This window comes from Somniosus microcephalus, chromosome 3 (genome assembly GCF_052327205.1).
Source record: "Somniosus microcephalus isolate GS21.2 chromosome 3, FLI_Smic_1.0, whole genome shotgun sequence".
Lineage (NCBI taxonomy): Eukaryota > Metazoa > Chordata > Chondrichthyes > Squaliformes > Somniosidae > Somniosus > Somniosus microcephalus.
The window spans coordinates 211,008,413-211,022,017 of record NC_140989.1 but is presented as its reverse complement, the minus strand read 5'-3'; the positions used below and the strand labels follow the sequence as shown (position 1 = coordinate 211,022,017).

At 50.7% G+C, this 13,605-nt stretch overlaps 1 protein-coding gene across 4 annotated transcripts in view; it reads right to left on the bottom strand.

Moving 5' to 3' along the window:
* LOC147121689 (roquin-1-like) overlaps positions 1-13,605 on the bottom strand; it is a 414,634-nt gene that overhangs the window by 216,129 nt on the left and 184,900 nt on the right. The gene's annotated exons all lie outside the window — the stretch shown is intronic.

The window sequence follows — 13,605 nt, the reverse complement described above, 5'->3', positions numbered from 1 at the left end:
CCACCCCATCCTACAGTTACTCCAATCCCACCCCATCCTAGTTTCTCCAATCCCACCACATCCTACAGTTTCTCTAATCCCACCCCATCCTACAGTTTCTCTAATCCCACCCCATCCTGTAGTTTCTCGAATCCCAGCCCATCCTACAGTTTCTCCAATCCCACCGCATCCTACAGTTTCTCCAATCACAGCCTATCCTACAGTTCCTGCAATCCCACCCCATCCTAGTTTCTCCAATCCCGACCCATCCTCGTTTCTCCAATCCCACCCCATCCTACAGTTTCTCAAATCCCACCCCATCCAACAGTTTCTCCAATCCCACCCCATCCTACAGTTTCTCCAATCCCACCCCATCCTAGTTTCTCCAATCCCATCCCATCCTACAGTTTCTCCAATCCCACCCCATTCTAGTTTCTCCAATCCCACCACATCCTACAGCTTCTCCAATCCCACCGCATCCTAGTTTCTCTAATCCCACCCCATCCCACAGTTTCTCCAATCCCACCCCATCCTGTAGTTTCTCCAATCCCATCCCATCCTGCAGTTTCTCTAATCCCACCACATCCTACAGCTTCTCCAATCCCACCCCATCCTAGTTTCTCTAATCCCACCCGATCCCACAGCTTCTCCAATCCCACCCCATCCTAGTTTCTCCAATCCCACCCCATCCTACAGTTTCTCCAATCCCACCCCATCCTACAGTTTCTGCAATCCCACCCAAGCCTAGTTTCTCCAATCCCGACCCATCCTAGTTTCTCCAATCCCACCCCATCCTACAGTTTCTCAAATCCCACCCCATCCAACAGTAACTCCAATCGCACCCCATCCTACAGTATCTCCAATCCCACCCCATCCTAGTTACTCCAATCCCACCCGATTCTAGTTTCTCTAATCCCACCCCATCCTGCAGTTTCTCCAATCCCACCCCATCCTGCAGTTTCTCCAATCCCACCCCTTCCTACAGTTTCTCCAATTCCACCCAATCCTGCAGATTCTCCAATCCCACCCCATCCTAGTTTCTCCAATCCCACCCCACCCTACAGTTTCTCCAATCCCACCCCATCCTACAGTTTCTCTAATCCCACCCCATCCTACGGTTTCTCTAATCCCACCCCATCCTGCAGTTTCTCCAATCCCACCCCATCCTGCAGTTTCTCCAATCCCACCCCATCCTACAGTTTCTCCAATCCCACCCCATCCTACAGATTCTCCAAAGCCACCCCATCTTAGTTTCTGCAATCCCACCCCATCCTAGTTTCTCCAATCCCACCCCATCCTACTGTTTCTCCAATCCCACCCCATCCTGCAGTTTCTCTAATCCCACCCCATCCTACAGTTTCTCCAATCCCACGCCATCCTAGTTTCTCCAATCCCACCCCATCCTACAGTTTCTCCAATCCCACCCCATCCTCCTGTTTCTCCAATCCCAACCCATCCTACAGTTTCTCCAATCTCACCCCTTCCTACAGTTTCTCCAATCCCACCCCATCCTACAGTTTCCCTAATCCCATCCCATCCTACAGTTTCTCCAATCTCACCCCATCCTACAGTTTCTCCAATCCCACCATATACTGCAGTTTCTCCAATCCCACCCCATCCTGCAGTTTCTCTAATCCCACCCCATCCTAGTTTCTCCAATCCCACCCCATCCTGAAGCTTCTTCAATCCCACCACATCCTAGTTTCTCCAATCCCACCACATCCTACAGTTTCTCCAATCGCACCCCATCCTACTGTTTCTCCAATCCCACCCCATCCTACAGTTTCTCTAATCCCATCCCATCCTACAGTTTCTGTAATCCCACCCCATCCTACAGTTTCTCCAATCCCACCCCAACCAACATATTCTCGAATCCCACCCCATCCTACAGTTTCTCCAATCCCACCCCAACCAACATATTCTCCAATCCCATCCCACCCTACAGTTTCTCCAATCCCACCCCATCCTACAGTTTCTCCAATCCCACCCCATCCTACAGTTTCTCCAATCCCACCCCATCCAACATATTCTCCAATCCCACCCCATCCTACTGTTTCTCCAATCCCACCCCATCCTACAGTTTCTCCAATCCCACCCCATCCTACAGTTTCTCCAATCCCACCCCATCCAACATATTCTCCAATCCCATCCCATCCTACAGTTTCTCCAATCCCACCCCATGCTGCAGTTTCTCCAATCCCACCATATCCTGCAGTTTCTCCAATCCTGCCCCATCCTGCAGTTTCTCCAATCCCATCCCATCCTAGTTTCTCCAATCCCACCCCATCCTACAGTTTCTCCAATCCCACCCCATCCAACATATTCTCCAAACCCACCCCATCCTACAGTTTCTCCAATCCCACCCCATCCAACATATTCTCCAATCCCACCCCATCCTACAGTTTCTCTAATCCCACCCCATCCTACAGTTGCTCCAATCACACCCCATCCTGCAGTTTCTCCAATCCCACCACATCCCACAGTTTCACCAATCCCACCCCATCCTACAGTTTCTCCAATCCCACCCCATCCTAGTTTCTCCAATCCCACCACATCCTACAGTTTCACCAATCCCACCCCATCCTACAGTTTCTCTAATCCCACCCCATCCTGCAGTTTCACCAATCCCACCCCATCCTACAGTTTCTCCAATCCCACCCCATCCAACAGATTCTCCAATCCCACCCTATCCTAGTTTCTCCAATCCCACCCCATCCTACAGGTTCTCCAATCCCACCCCATCCTAGTTTCTCCAATCCCACCCCATTCTACAGTTTCTACAATCTCACCCCATCCTACAGTTTATTTAATCCCACCCCATCCTACAGTTTCTCCAATCCCACCACATCCTAGTTTCTCCAATCCCACCACATCCTAGTTTCTCCAATCCCACCACATCCTAGTTTCTCCAATCCCACCCCATCCAACAAATTCTCCAATCCCACCCCATCCTACAGATTCTCCAATCCCACCCCATCCTACAGTTTCTCCAATCCCACCCCATCCTAGATTCTCTAATCCCACCCCATCCTACAGTTTGTCTAATCCCACCCCATCCTACAGTTTCTCCAATCCCACCCTATCCTAGATTCTCCAATCCCACCCAATCCTACAGGTTCTCCAATCCCACCCCATCCTAGTTTCTGCAATCCCACCCCATTCTAGTTTCTACAATCCCACCCCATCCTACAGTTTCTCTAATCCCATCCCATCCGACAGTTTCTCCAATCCCACCCCATCCTGCAGTTTCTCTAATCCCACCCAATCCTGCAGTTTCTCCAACCCCACCCCATCCTAGTTTCTCCAATCCCACCCCATCCTAATTTCTCCAATCCCACCCCATCCTAATTTCTCCAATCCCACCCCATCCAACAGTTTCTCAAACCCCACCACATCCCACAGTTTATCCAGTCCCACCCCATCCTAGTTTCTTCAATCCCACCACATCCTAGTTTCTCTAATCCCACCCCATCCTACAGTTTCTCTAATCCCACCGCATCCTGCGGTTTCTCGAATCCCAGCCCATCCTACAGTTTATCCAATCCCACCCCATCCTATAGTTTCTGCAGTCCCACCCCATCCTAGTTTCTCCAATCCCACCCCATCCTAGTTTCTCAAATCCCACCGCATCGTAGTTTCTCCAATCCCACCCCATCCTAGTTTCTCTAATCCCACCCCATCCTGCAGTTTCTCCAATCCCACCCCATCCTCCAGATTCTGCAATCCCACCCCATCCTAGTTTCTGCAATCCCACCCCATCCTAGTTTCTCCAATCCCACCCCATCCTGCAGTTTCTCTAATCCCACCCCATCCTGCAGTTTCTCCAATCCCACCCCATCCTACAGATTCTCCAATCCCACCCCATCCTAGTTTCTGCAATTCCACCCCATCCTAGTTTCTCCAATCCCACCCCATCCTACTGTTTCTCCAATCCCACCCCATTCTAGTTTCTCCAATCGCACCCCATCCTACAGTTCCTCCAATCCCACCACATCCTAGTTTCTCCAATCCCACCCCATCCTACAGTTTCTATAATCCCACACCATCCTACAGTTTCTCTAATTCCACCCCATCCTGCAGTTTCTCCAATCCCACCCCATCCTAGATTCTCCAATCCCACCCCATCCTAGTTTCTGCAATCCCACCCCATCCTAGTTTCTCCAATCCCACGCCATCCTACTGTTTCTCCAATCCCACCCCATTCTAGTTTCTCCAATCGCACCCCATCCGACAGTTTCACCAATCCCACCCAATCCTACAGCTCCTTTAATCCCACCCCATCCTACAGTTTCTCTAATCCCACCCCATCCTACAGTTTCTCCAATCCCACGCCATCCTAGTTTCTCCAATCCCACCCCATCCTAGTTTTTCCAATCTCACCCCTTCCTACAGTTTCTCCAATCCCACCATATCCTGCAGTTTCTCCAATCCCACCCCATCCTGTAGTTTCTCCAATCCCACCCAATCCTAAAGCTTCTCCAATCCCACCACATCCTACAGTTTGTCTAATCCCATCCCATCCTAGTTTCTCCAATCCCACCCCATCCTAGTTTCTCCAATCCCACCCCATCCTACAGTTTCTCCAATCCCACCCCATCCTGCAGTTTCTCCAATCCCACCCCATCCTAGTTTCTCCAATCCCACCCCATCCTGCAGTTTCTCCAATCCCACCCCATCCTGCAGTTTCTCCAATCCCACCCCATCCTACAGTCTCTCCAATCCAACCCCATCCTGCAGTTTCTCTAATCCCACCCCATCCTACAGTTTCTCTAATCCCACAACATCCTGTAGTTTCTCCAATCCCACCCAATCCTAAAGCTTCTCCAATCCCACCACATCCTACAGTTTGTCTAATCCCATCCCATCCTAGTTTCTCCAATCCCACCCCATCCTAGTTTCTCCAATCCCACCCCATCCTACAGTTTCTCCAATCCCACCCCATCCTGCAGTTTCTCCAATCCCACCCCATCCTGTAGTTTCTCCAATCCCACCCAATCCTAAAGCTTCTCCAATCCCACCACATCCTACAGTTTGTCTAATCCCATCCCATCCTAGTTTCTCCAATCCCACCCCATCCTGCAGTTTCTCCAATCCCACCCCATCCTGCAGTTTCTCCAATCCCACCCCATCCTACAGTCTCTCCAATCCAACCCCATCCTGCAGTTTCTCTAATCCCACCCCATCCTACAGTTTCTCTAATCCCAGCCCATCCGACAATTTCTCCAATCCCACCCCATCCTACAGTTTCTCCAACCCCACCCCATCCTATAGTTTCTCCAATCCCACCCCATCCTACAGTTTCTCCAATCCCACAACATCCTACAGTTTCTCCAATCCCACCCCATCCTACAGTTTCTCCAATCCCACACCATCCTAGTTTCTCCAATCCCACCCCATCCTACAGTTTCTCCAATTCCACACCATCCTAGTTTATCCAATCCCACCCCATCCTACAGTTTCTCCAATCCCACACCATCCTACAGTTTCTCTAATCCCACCCCATCCTAGTTTCTCCAATCCCACCCCATCCTATAGTTTCTCCAATTCCACACCATCCTGCTGTTTCTCTAATCCCACCCCATCCTAGTTTCTCCAATCCCACCCCATCCTAATTTCTCCAATCCCACCCCATCCTAGTCTTTCCAATCCCATCCCATCCGAGTTTCTCCAATGCCACCCCATCCTACAGTTTCTCCAATCCCACCCCATCCTACAGTTTCTCCAATCACACCCCATCCTACAGTTTCTGCAATCCCACCCCATCCTAGTTTCTCCAATCCCGACCCATCCTAGTTTCTCCAATCCCACCCCATCCTACAGTTTCTCAAATCCCACCCCATCCTACAGATTCTCCAATCCCACCCCATCCTACAGTTTCTCCAATCCCACACCATCCTACTTTCTCGAATCCCACCCCATCCTAGTTTCTCCAATCCCATCCCATCCTACAGTTTCTCCAATCCCACCCCATTCTAGTTTCTCCAATCCCACCACATCCTACAGCTTCTCCAATCCCACCCCATCCTAGTTTCTCTAATCCCACCCCATCCCACAGTTTCTCCAATCCCACCCCATCCGATAGTTTCTCCAATCCCATCATATCCTGCAGTTTCTCTAATCCCACCCCATCCTACAGTTTCTCCAATCCTGCCCCATCCTACAGTTTCTCCAATCCCACCCCATCCTACAGTTTCTCCAATCCCACCCCATCCTACAGTTTCTGCAATCCCACCCAAGACTAGTTTCTCCAATCCCACCCCACCCTACAGTTTCTCCAATCCCACCCCATCCTGCAGTTTCTCCAATCCCACCCCTTCCTGCAGTTTCTCCAATTCCACCCAATCCTGCAGATTCTCCAATCCCACCCCATCCAAGTTTCTCCAATCCCACCCCATCCCACAGTTTATCCAATCCCACCCCACCCTAGTTTCTTCAATCCCACCACATCCTACAGTTTCTCTAATCCCACCCCATCCTAGTTTCTCCAATCCCACCCCATCCTACTGTTTCTCCAATCCCACCGCATTCTAGTTTCTCCAATCGCACCCCATCCTACAGTTCCTCCAATCCCACCCCATCCTACTGTTTCTCCAATCCCACCGCATTCTAGTTTCTCCAATCCCACCCCATCCTACAGATTCTCCAATCCTACCCCATCCTACAGTTTCTCTAATCCCACCCCATCCTACAGTTTCTCCAATCCCACCCCATCCTGCAGTTTCTCCGATCCCACCCCATCCTACAGTTTCTCCAATCCCACCCCATCCTAGTTTCTCCAATCCCACCCCATCCTAGTTTCTCCAATCCCACCCCATCCTAGTTTCTCCAATCCCACCCCATCCTGCAGTTTCTCCAATCCCACCCCATCCTACAGTTTCTCCAATCCCACCCCATCCTAGTTTCTCCAATCCCACCCCATCTTAGTTTCTCCAATCCCACCCCATCGTACAGTTTCTCCAATCCCACCCCATCCTAGTTTCTCCAATCCCACCCCATCCTGCAGATTCTCCAATCCCACCCCATCCTACAGTTTCTCCAATCCCACCCCATCCAAGTTTCTCCAATCCCACCCCATCCTATAGTTTCTCCAATCCCACCCCATCCTAGTTTCTCCAATCCCATGCCATCCTACAGTTTCTCCAATCCCACCCCATCCCAGTTTCTCCAATCCCACCCCATCCTACAGTTTCTCCAATCCCACCCCATCTTAGTATCTCCAATCCCACCCCATCCTGCAGTTTCTCCAATCCCACCCCGTCCTAGTTTCTCCAATCCCACCCCATCCTAGTTTCTCCAATCCCACCCCATCCTACAGTTTCTCCAATCCCATGCCATCCTACAGTTTCTCCAATCCCACCCCATCCCAGTTTCTCCAATCCCACCCCATCCTACAGTTTCTCCAATCCCACCCCGTCGTAGTATTTCCAAACCCACCCCATCCTGCAGTTTCTCCAATCCCACCCCGTCCTAGTTTCTCGAATCCCACCCCGTCCCAGTTGCTCCAATCCCATCCCATCCTACAGTTTCTCCAATCCCACCCCATCCTAGTTTCTCCAATCCCACCCCATCCTGCAGCTTCTCCAATCCCAACCCACCCTAGTTTCTCCAAACCCACCCCATCCTGCAGTTTCTCCAATCCCAACCCATCCTAAAGTTTCTCCAATCCCACCCCATCCTAAAATTTCTCCAATCCCACCACATCCTAGTTTCTCCAATCCCACCACATCCTACAGTTTCTCCAATCCCACCCCATCCTACAGTTTCTCCAATCCCACCCCATCCTGCAGTTTCTCCAATTCCACCACATCCTAGTTTCTGTAATCCCACCCCATCCTGCAGTTTCACCAATCCCACCCCATCCTAGTTTCCCCAATCCCACCACATCCTGCAGTTTCTCCAATCCCACCCCAACAGATTCTCCAATCCCACCCCATCCTACAGATTCTCCAATCCCACCCCATCCTACTTTCTCTTATCCCACCACATCCTAGTTTCTCCAATCCCACCCCATCCTGCAGATTCTCCAATCCTACACCATCCTAGTTTCTCCAATCCCACCCAATACTGCAGTTTCTCCAGCCCCACCCCATCCTAGTTTCTCCAATCCCACCCCATCCTAGTTTCTCGAATTCCACCCCATCCTACAGTTTCTCAAATCGCACCCCATCCTAGTTTCTCTAATCCCACCCCATCCGAGTTTCTCCAATCCCACCCCATCCTAGTTTCTCGAATTCCACCCCATCCTACAGTTTCTCAAATCGCACCCCATCCTAGTTTCTCTAATCCCACCCCATGCTAGTTTCTCAAATCGCACCCCATCCTAGTTTCTCCAATCCCACCCCATCCTACAGTTTCTCCAATCCCACCCCATCCTACAGTTTCTCCAATCCCACCCCATCCTACAGTTTCTCCAATCCCACCGATCCTACAATTTCTCCAATCCCACCCCATCCTACAGTTTCTCTAATCCCACCCCATCCTACAGTTTCTCCAATCCCACCCCACTATACAGTTTCTCCAATCGCACCCCATCCTACAGTTTCTCTAATCCCACCGCATCCTGCAGTTTCTCCAATTCCACTCCATCCCGCAGTTTTTCCAATCCCACCCCATGCTAGTTTCTGCAATCCCAGCCCATCCTAGTTTCTCCAGTCCCACCCCATCCTACAGTTTCTGCAATCCCAGCGAATCCTAGTTTCTCCAATCTCACCCCATCCTGCAGTTTCTCCAATCCCACCCCATCCTACAGTTTCTCCAATCCCACCCCATCCTACTGTTTCTCCAATCCCACCCCATCCTACAGTTTCTGCAATCCCAGCGAATCCTAGTTTCTCCAATCCCACCTGATCCTGCTGTTTCTCCAATCACACCCCATCCTACAGTATCTCCAATCTCACCCAATTCTACAGTTTCTCCAATCCCACCACATCCTAGTTTCTCCAATCCCACCACATCCTAGTTTCTCCAATCCCACCCCATCCTGCAGTTTCTCCAATCCAACCCCATCCTACAGTTTCTCCAATCCCACCACATCCTACAGCTTCTCCAATCCCACACCATCCTACAGTTTCTCTAATCCCACCACATCCTAGTTTCTCCAATCCCACGCCATCCTACAGTTTCTCCAATTCCACCCCATCCGACAGTTTCTCCAATCCCACCACATCCTAGTTTCTCCAATCCCACCCCATCCCACAGTTTCTCCAATCCCACCCCATCGTACAGTTTCTCCAATTCCACCCCAACCTGCAGTTTCTCTAATCCCACCCCATCCTACAGTTTCTCCAATCCCACTCCATCGCAGTTTCTCCAATCCCACCCCATCCTACAGTTTTTGAAAATCCCATCCCATCCGAGTTTCTCCAATGCCACTCCATCCTACAGTTTCTCCAATCCCACCCCATCCTACAGTTTCTCTAATCCCACCCCATCCTACGGTTTCTCTAATCCCACCCCATCCTATAGTTTCTCCAATCCCACCCCACCCTACAGTTTCTCCAATCGCACCCCATCCTAGTTTCTCCAATCCCACCCCATCCTACAGTTTCTCCAATCCCACCCCACCCTACAGTTTCTCCAATCGCACCCCATCCTACAGTTTCTCGAATCCCACCCCATCCTAGTTTCTCCAATCCCACCCCATCCTACAGTTTCTCTAATCCTACCCCATCCTGCAGTTTCTCCAATTCCACCCCATCCTGCAGTTTTTCCAATCCCACCCCATCCTACAGTTACACCAATCCCACCCCATAGATTCTCCAATTCCACCCCATCCTACAGTTTCTGCAATCCTAGCCCATCCTAGTTTCTCCAATCCCACCCCATCCTACTGTTTCTCCAATCCCACCCCATCCTACAGTTTCTCCAATCGCACCCCATCCTAGTTTCTCCAATCCCACCCCATCCTGCAGATTCTCCAATACCACCGCATCCTGCAGTTTCTCCAATCCCACCCCATCCAAGTTTCTCCAATCCCACCCCATCCTATAGTTTCTCCAATCCCACCCCATCCTAGTTTCTCCAATCCCATGCCATCCTACAGTTTCTCCAATCCCACCCCATCCCAGTTTCTCCAATCCCACCCCATCCTACAGTTTCTCCAATCCCACCCCATCGTAGTATCTCCAATCCCACCCCATCCTGCAGTTTCTCCAATCCCACCCCGTCCTAGTTTCTCCAATCCCACCCCATCCTAGTTTCTCCAAACCCACCCCATCCTACAGTTTCTCCAATCCCACCCCGTCCTACAGTTTCTCGAATCCCACCCCATCCCAGTTTCTCCAATCCCACCCCATCCTACAGTTTCTCCAATCCCACCCCATCCTAGTTTCTCCAATCCCACCCCATCCTGCAGCTTCTCCAATCCCAACCCACCCTAGTTTCTCCAAACCCACCCCATCCTGCAGTTTCTCCAATCCCAACCCATCCTAAAGTTTCTCCAATCCCACCCCATCCTAAAATTTCTCCAATCCCACCACATCCTAGTTTCTCCAATCCCACCACATCCTACAGTTTCTCCAATCCCACCCCATCCTACAGTTTCTCCAATCCCACCCCATCCTGCAGTTTCTCCAATCACACCCCATCCTACAGTTTCTCCAATTCCACCACATCCTAGTTTCTGTAATCCCACCCCATCCTGCAGTTTCACCAATCCCACCCCATCCTAGTTTCTCCAATCCCACCACATCCTGCAGTTTCTCCAATCCCACCCCAACAGATTCTCCAATCCCACCCCATCCTACAGATTCTCCAATCCCACCCCATCCTACTTTCTCTTATCCCACCACATCCTAGTTTCTCCAATCCCACCCCATCCTGCAGATTCTCCAATCCTACACCATCCTAGTTTCTCCAATCCCACCCAATACTGCAGTTTCTCCAGCCCCACCCCATCCTAGTTTCTCCAATCCCACCCCATCCTAGTTTCTCGAATTCCACCCCATCCTACAGTTTCTCAAATCGCACCCCATCCTCGTTTCTCTAATCCCACCCCATCCGAGTTTCTCCAATCCCACCCCATCCTAGTTTCTCGAATTCCACCCCATCCTACAGTTTCTCAAATCGCACCCCATCCTAGTTTCTCTAATCCCACCCCATGCTAGTTTCTCAAATCGCACCCCATCCTAGTTTCTCCAATCCCACCCCATCCTACAGTTTCTCCAATCCCACCCCATCCTACAGTTTCTCCAATCCCACCCCATCCTGCAGATTCTCCAATCCCACCGATCCTACAATTTCTCCAATCCCACCCCATCCTACAGTTTCTCTAATCCCACCCCATCCTACAGTTTCTCCAATCCCACCCCACTATACAGTTTCTCCAATCGCACCCCATCGTACAGTTTCTCTAATCCCACCGCATCCTGCAGTTTCTCCAATTCCACTCCATCCCGCAGTTTTTCCAATCCCACCCCATGCTAGTTTCTGCAATCCCAGCCCATCCAAGTTTCTCCAGTCCCACCCCATCCTACAGTTTCTGCAATCCCAGCGAATCCTAGTTTCTCCAATCTCACCCCATCCTACAGTTTCTCCAATCCCACCCCATCCTACAGTTTCTCCAATCCCACCCCATCCTACTGTTTCTCCAATCCCACCCCATCCTACAGTTTCTCCAATCCCACCCCATCCTACAGTTTCTCCAATCCCACCCCATCCTACAGTTTCTCCAATCCCACCCCATCCTACTGTTTCTCCAATCCCACCCCATCCTACAGTTTCTGCAATCCCAGCGAATCCTAGTTTCTCCAATCCCACCTGATCCTGCTGTTTCTCCAATCACACCCCATCCTACAGTATCTCCAATCTCACCCAATTCTACAGTTTCTCCAATCCCACCACATCCTAGTTTCTCCAATCCCACCACATCCTAGTTTCTCCAATCCCACCCCATCCTGCAGTTTCTCCAATCCAACCCCATCCTACAGTTTCTCCAATCCCACCACATCCTACAGCTTCTCCAATCCCACACCATCCTACAGTTTCTCTAATCCCACCACATCCTAGTTTCTCCAATCCCACGCCATCCTACAGTTTCTCCAATTCCACCCCATCCGACAGTTTCTCCAATCCCACCACATCCTAGTTTCTCCAATCCCACCCCATCCCACAGTTTCTCCAATCCCACCCCATCGTACAGTTTCTCCAATTCCACCCCATCCTGCAGTTTCTCTAATCCCACCCCATCCTACAGTTTCTCCAATCCCACTCCATCGTAGTTTCTCCAATCCCACCCCATCCTAGTTTTTGAAAATCCCATCCCATCCGAGTTTCTCCAATGCCACTCCATCCTACAGTTTCTCCAATCCCACCCCATCCTACAGTTTCTCTAATCCCACCCCATCCTGCGGTTTCTCTAATCCCACCCCATCCTATAGTTTCTCCAATCCCACCCCACCCTACAGTTTCTCCAATCGCACCCCATCCTACAGTTTCTCCAATCCCACCCCATCCTACAGTTTCTCTAATCCCACCCCATCCTACAGTTTCTCCAATCCCACCCCACCCTACAGTTTCTCCAATCGCACCCCATCCTAGTTTCTCTAATCCCACCCCATCCTAGTTTCTCCAATCCCACCCCATCCTACAGTTTTTCTAATCCTACCCCATCCTGCAGTTTCTCCAATTCCACCCCATCCTGCAGTTTTTCCAATCCCACCCCATCCTACTGTTTCTCCAATCCCACCCCATCCTACAGTTTCTGCAATCCCAGCGAATCCTAGTTTCTCCAATCCCGCCCCATCCTACAGTTTCTCCAATCGCACCCCATCCTACAGTTTCTCCAATCCCACCCCATCCTGCAGTTTCTCCAATCCCACCCCATCCTACAGTTTCTCCAATCCCACGCCATCCTAGATTCTCCAATCCCACGCCATCCTACAGTTTCTCCAATCCCACCCCATACCAGTTTCTCCAATCCCACCCCGTCCTAGTTTCTCCAATCCCACCCCATCCCAGGTTCTCCAATCCCACCCCATCCTAGTTTCTCCAATCCCACCCCATCCTACAGTTTCTCCAATCCCACCCCATCCTAGTTTCTCCAATCGCACCCCATCCTAGTTTCTCCAATCCCACCCCATCCTCCAGTTTCTCCAATCCCACCCCATCCTACAGTTTCTCTAATCCCACCCCATCCTGCAGTTTCTCCAATCCCACCCCATCCTACAGTTTCTCTAATCCCACCCCATCCTGCAGTTTCTCCAATCCCACCCCATCCTACAGATTCTCCAATCCTGCCCCAATAATTTAGTTTACATTGACATACCCTCAATGATACAGCTTGTTCCACTCTGCCCAATTCCCAGATCACTTGTGTGAGCAGGCAAGGATCCAAAGAGGAAGATTTACAAGAAATGAAATGCTGTTAAATTGCAGAGGGGAAGAGGGGAATGGTGCTTTTAAATGATGTCTTTGACACTGATGTTCTTTGGAACTTGGGCACATTATTGGGACAGTGTAGAGGGAACTTTACTCTGTATCAAACGCATGCTGCACCTGCCCTGCGAGTGTTTCATGGGACAGTGCAGAGGGAGATTTACTGTGTATCTAACCCGTGCTGTACCTGCCCTGGGAGTGTTTGATGGGACAGTGTAGACGGAGCTTTACTCTGTATCTAACCCATGCTGT